A 6,005-nucleotide genomic window follows, 5' to 3' on the forward strand; every position below is an offset into this window, starting at 1 on the left:
GCCGCTGTGCTGCTGAACGCCAGTGTGCCGTGTCACGGGCCTTCCTCACGTCTTGATGGCCTCGTAGCTCTTTTTACCCAAGTAGCCAAGTATCGTGGGCTTCAGGTGCCATCACCTGGGTCTCGAACGTCCGTACTTACCGACCTAGCGCTCCTCACGCGCCCCTCTTTTCACGCACAGCACGCATGTTTCTGCCTCGCGCATCTGAGATTTTTGGCCAGTCTGCTTTAGCGGCACTGTTCCAGGCTGCATCGGCAGCCGCGGTCTAATACCAAAGTAACCCAGTTCCAAAATACCAGAATAAACCGGTTTCAAAATAATAGAAAACCAAACTTCAAAATACCAAAGAAAACCAGGTTTCAAAATCTCAGATGTAAAATATCAGAATTTTAACCTAACCCAAGTTCCAAAATACCAAAGTAACCCAGTTTCAAAATACCAGAACAGCGAGTTCAGAAATACCAAAATGACTCAATTTCAAAACACCATAACGTCAAGTTCCAAAATATAAAAACGTCCCAATTTCAAAATATCAAATCGCAAAATACCGATTTTCAGATCTCTCATATGGGCAGGATTCCCAAACCCAAAAGAATGCGATGTTGTCAAAATGGAACCTGTGCTACCAAAATGAGTATTTTCTTCTCTGAAAAGCTTTCCCCTGATGACCATCAATCCATATATTTATTTTAATCATACAGCCAGATGTAATAAGAATTTTACTTTTTGTTTAAAAGCAAACACTCGTAGCAATTTCCCACTTAGATTGTGTCTGTGAGAACCGGCATTTGGGCCGCAGAGCTGCAGTCAAGAACAAAGGCTGGAGTAAATCTGCTCCCTGGATGGACAGGGAAAGACTGAGTAGCAGGCAAACAAAGGGAGTATTTATAAAATATATTAATATTTCACTGAAATTCAGGGTGGACCAGCGACAGAGGTGCTCGGGTTAGGTCTGGGCCTGTCAGGATCAGCCATAAAAAACCCAGTCAAATCCCTGGCCCCTGAAGGGAACTGTCAAATGCTTCAACAGAAACACAATTTGGTAACAATTGCAGAGGAAAAATTGCTGGTGATCGCTTACGATCTGTGGGAAATTTCCTCGGTAATTATAAACCTAGGGCATTGAGAAGTCTTGGAGGCAGGATCCCAATTCTGGCCACGGGCATCCGGACAAGAAAGCCAGTCCTTTTCCACAGAAAGGAAAGCCCAGCACCCCAGTGTTTCAGGGGCAGACAATGGCCCATGTAGGGGAGGGAACGACCGGCAGGACCTTTCTCCACTTCACCCCCTCGCTCTGAGGTGTGGCAGCTCCAGGTGTGGCCAGCTGCTTTCAGAGCATTACCCGGGCACACCTGTGCAGGGAGCTGCTAGTCCAGAGGGGCCAATGGGGGCATCCCCGGCGTCCCCATCAGGGACAGCGGTTGGAGCATCCAGCAGGGGCCGGGGAGCAGCCAGCCGCACCTGGGCACAGACAGCATCACTTCAAGAAAATGCCCAGGGAAAAGCCCTTGTTGCCAAGGGGCAGCACATGAGCAGGTGGGGCCAACGTGTGGGGTCCCAGGGGTAAAACCTTCAACTCTCCCCTTTCATCTTGCCTCCCCAGAGCCCACAGAAAAGAATAGGGTTACTAGGAGAAAAAGGGTTTAAATTGAGGGGAAAATATTCCTTTTCCCTAACTGTCTGTGTTCAAATTGAGGGAGAAACCCCTTCCCTTACAATTTTAATGGTAACAATTAAAGGAAGCCCTGCTTCTTCCATGCTTTTAGGGATATCAACTGACAGGGAATCCCCATTTTCCATTATTTTCCAGTTTAAAGGGAAGGGGAAAACACTGATGATGCTATTTTATAGGCTTGAATTACAGCTAACTCCCCCATTTGCATCATCTTAAGGCTTAAATTGAGGGTGAAGCCCAGTCGTCCTGCCTTTTAAAGCATTTGAATCAAGGTAAAAATCCCCCTTTTCCATCATTTGAGATATTTAAAGTGAGGAAAACACCTCTTTTTCTTGTATTTTAGGGAGTTAAGTTAAAGGGGAGAAGCCATTTATTTGCCATTGTATTGGATTAAGTAAAGGTAAACACCCTCTGTGTTCCCTCATTTTAAGGGGTTCCGTTGAAGGAAGCTCTCCCTTTTTGAGCATTTTGAGGGTTTAAATCTGTATTTCAGGGTACTCCTACCCACGCCCCAGTACCAAATGTCATAGAGGAGCAAGTCCAGCACAGGTGTAACCCCAACACCACCCAGGAGTCTATTAGTTCTTCTTATTTTTATTTATAAGGTATATAGCCCTTATTAGAGGTCCCAAGGAGGGTTACATCATTCATGTAATTACTATTCTTCTCCACCCTACTTAACCAAAATCACTAAGGAATAATTATGCACGTTAACAACAGATTATTGCACTTATCTAGCCGTGCTGCCAAAACACAAAATTTTATGTCTTACCATTCATCTGCTCTTCAGCTCAAAGTAAAAGCAAAAAAAGAAAGCATCATCATTTCCCTGAAGAAGTTTTCTTCTCTTTTGAGCCCTTTACTCAACTTGAATTTAAGTTAGAGGAACCAAACAGCAGCAGCTCCTCTGAGGGCTTTTATACCTTGTGGTATTTGCCTCCTCCCTTTTCCTGGGCATCATGGGAACGAGAGGCGGGCCCAGTCAGGGGTATATTAACCCCAGCCTTTGCTAAAGGGGCTCCTTCCTTCTCTGGGATGGAGTGGGGTAAGAGCTCTCTTCTCACTTCAACAAAGGGAGGGGTCCTTCATCTTATCTCAGCTTTTTTTTTTTTTTTTTTTTCAGCAGATGCTTTTAGCTTCTAAAGCAATAGAAGCTTTGAAGACACCTAGAAGAGGATAGCTTTAAATGCAGGGAGTATTTAAGCTTATGATTTTGGGTTGAGCGTTCAGGGGTGGCAAGGTGCTTTTGTAATTTTGGTTTTTGTTCTTGGTTTTTTTTTAGGAGCATTGTAACTTCCAGCTTGCATTGAGTATGAAGCTTCAAATTTATTCAGCATGTTCATTGTGTCACAAAATAGACCTGCCCCATGTCAAGGATGACATCCAAAACTGAGGCTTCTGATAGGTAAGTTATGTCCAGGAGAGGGACTGTGAGCAGGGTAACCGGTTTAAGAATAGCGAGGAGGGCTTTTGAAAGCCACATGGTGGGAAAAGGTATCCATTTGGGGCCCCTGAAGGTTTTTCCTCAAGCACAGCAGATGCATTTACGTGTCTTAAAGCACAGAAATGCATTCACCATGGTCACAGAAACACCACATAACTTTGTTCCTCGCTAACCCAAGTGTCCATTGAAATAATGGCCACAGCTTTTGACTCAGGACAAAGCTGGAGACTCAAGGACCTGGGCACACTTAGGAGAGGGTGAGTAGCTGAGTTGCTGGGGTTTGGCCCATATGCCACTAAACTTGTGCATTGATTTTGGTTTTCTTTATCTTGGCTGACTAAGAGCCTAACCAGGCTATCACGGGACCTTCCGAGACGGCCAAGGAGGACTCATTTTGCATCCAAAGTGGATTCATGTCGCTGGTCGTCTGAAAGATAAGTTGGGGGCTTTGACTCGGAGATGGGATGATAACAGGGTGGAAATTCCTGGGAGAGATTCAATAATTAGTGTGGGGTAAGGGATGTCCTCTAAGGGTCCTCTTAGGACAGCTAAAGGCAGTGGCTCTACTCTTGATTGTAACTGTAGAGTGTGCAGAGCAGCTCCAGTCTGTCTTGCGTTGTCTAGTGTGTTGTGTTGTCTAGTGGGTTTCTGGGATCCCTTGGATCAGCTATCTCTGCCTTTTCCCCTTGAGGACTTTATTGCAAATGTGAGCTGTCATCTCTAGGTTCTCAAATGTTTGTGCTTCTTGGCACAATGCCAATATCATTTGTCCTTTTACTGGTGGGCTCGGCCGCATCTCAGTAGCGTTGAGTTGGATGTCTTTTGAGGCCTTGTTCCCAGCTGTATTGCCATTCATCCTTTCCAGCTGTGAGTTGTAATGTCCTGGGGCTTGTACGATTTTAAGGATATAGGGAGCATTCTGAACGTACCATTGTCTTGTAGCCATCTTGATTATTGTGACCGACTGTTCTTATAATAGGTCACTCTGTTACAGTCTTGTCTTCTGCTCTCTAGAGCCTCCTCTGTTCACTGCTGCCATGATACTGGTCATCTCTTTTAGTGTCATCTCGGCCCTTGCCATCATTCTTCTCCCCAAGAGCTTTTTTTATTATCCTCGTCACACTGTTTGTAGCATAATGTGTTGTTTGAGTTTGTGTTTAGCCTGGAATTGCTCTGCCCTGTGGAATAGACTGGGGGGTAGGTGGAGTAGAAAGAAGACTTTACAGGTCGCCTTTAGCTTTGCTTAGCCACCCAAGCCACACCTCAGACAAAGCAGCCATGGCTATGTTACAGCACTGTTCTTTGTCTTTATTTTACTCGGGAAGTAAACCTGGAGAGCAGCAGTCAAGGTCGATGGAGGGAGGTGAGCGGTGAACAGAACCGGTTGTTATTCCTCGGGTGCCAAGTTCTGGTACAGCTCTAAGCATCCATTGTCATTTGTGTTCCAGGCAGTCCGCTTGTATTATGCTTCATCCCCTGGCCGACCGGCTGACAGACCCGGCCCACCACCCTCGTGAGCCCTCCAGAAGTATTACGGGACTCTGCGATGAAGCCTTTACCCTTTGCATTCAAAGGTGCTGTCCGGGCAGCCTTTGGCAATGGCTGAGTAGTTGCAGCAAGTCGGGGAGGGAGTGAGGAGGAGCGAGGGTCTGCTCAAATTTCAGCAATGCCACATCACCTTGTCCCCTCTTAACCCAGGCATACCCTGCGACGACGGCGACAGCCTCGGAGTGCGGCCGAAGCGTGCAGCCCGAGAACCCTGGCGTTCCTAGGAGACGGTGAGCGGTGGAATTGTTGGGTTCTGACCGAGGTGCCACTAAGTTCGTGCACTGATGTTTGGTTTGGTTTTCTTTATTGTAGCTGACTAAGAGAGAACAGCCTGGCGACTGCAGGAGCTTCCAGGACGGCGAGGCCGCCTTCTTTTACGCCTGAGGTGGATTCTCATTCCCGGACATCCAATAGATGTGTCGAGAGGATGAAAGCGGGGTGTCGGGTCGGGGCTCGCTGGGAGGGAATATTGAGTCAGCTTCAGAGATGGAGCTACCCAAGAAGGGGCCCCTAAGGCCACATGAAGGGAAAGTTTCACTTCAGATCATAATGCTGAGGTGCGTGTGGCAGAGCAGTCCTGGTGCGTGTCATTTCACTTGTCTATTGTGCATTCCATGTCCTTTGGGCATCTTGTGTTGCATGTCTTTTTATTTAGCCCTTTGATGTGCTTGCGGTCATTTTTCTTGCCGAGAGTTTTCTCTCCTCATTGCATCACCTTGTTTGTCGCTTCCTGTGTCATGGGTGCTTGTGTGGGTTTGGTCTGGAGCTGCTCTGCCCTGCTGCATAGTCTGGTGTATAGATGCGATATGACAAAGCCTGGGAAATTGAAATTTGTAATATAGCGCTTAGTTGGGCTTAAGATGGTATTCCTACATTGACATGAGATGTCTGGAGCTGTTAGGTTACCATGCAGCCCTTTGAGTTTTGTCATCGCTTTCTTTCAGATGCAGATGGATTAAAGCTGTGGCAGAGCACCCCACATCGGATGAGGGGGTTCCCACAGGAAGGTCAGTCACTGTTTGTGTTTGCAGGGCAAGCGTATGTTGGAAGGGTTTCAAGGACTCTGGCGGGGGGAGAAACTTGCAGTCAAAAACCAATATGGTTGATAAGAGCAAAACTCCGTTTATTAGCAATCCAGAGGCACTTATATAGTATACCAGCTTGTTAACTCTTAAGTGGCTTAAAACTTATCAAAGCGCATTTCTACTTCTACCTAATTGGACTTACATTGGCAAGCTTCTACAGTTATGTTATGATTAAAAGAATTCAGAGTTTACCTCCCTTCTCTGGGTCTTATCTGAACAGCTGCAAATCTTCAAACTCCCTCTTTGTTCCCAG

General features: G+C 46.4%; 2 long non-coding RNA genes across 4 annotated transcripts in view; one reads left to right on the top strand and one right to left on the bottom strand.

Moving 5' to 3' along the window:
• The first annotated feature begins 3,382 nt into the window (after positions 1–3,382).
• The window catches only part of LOC103615502, a 14,820-nt gene continuing 12,197 nt past the window's right edge, over positions 3,383–6,005 (top strand). For 2 of the 3 annotated variants that reach the window (XR_001861374.1, XR_001861372.1), the window contains exons 1-2: positions 3,383–4,693; positions 4,818–4,897. This is a non-coding gene — a long non-coding RNA (uncharacterized LOC103615502). The remainder of the gene's footprint in view (positions 4,694–4,817; positions 4,898–6,005) is intronic. The other variant, XR_001861373.1, reaches the window with a different exon arrangement.
• LOC108446236 overlaps positions 4,054–6,005 on the bottom strand; it is a 19,494-nt gene continuing 17,542 nt past the window's right edge. Inside the window, exon 3 of the long non-coding RNA XR_001861375.1 lies at positions 4,054–4,065. This is a non-coding gene — a long non-coding RNA (uncharacterized LOC108446236). The remainder of the gene's footprint in view (positions 4,066–6,005) is intronic.

The sequence above is a fragment of the Corvus brachyrhynchos genome, unplaced genomic scaffold (genome assembly GCF_000691975.1).
Source record: "Corvus brachyrhynchos isolate BGI_N302 unplaced genomic scaffold, ASM69197v1 scaffold150, whole genome shotgun sequence".
Classification (NCBI taxonomy): domain Eukaryota; kingdom Metazoa; phylum Chordata; class Aves; order Passeriformes; family Corvidae; genus Corvus; species Corvus brachyrhynchos.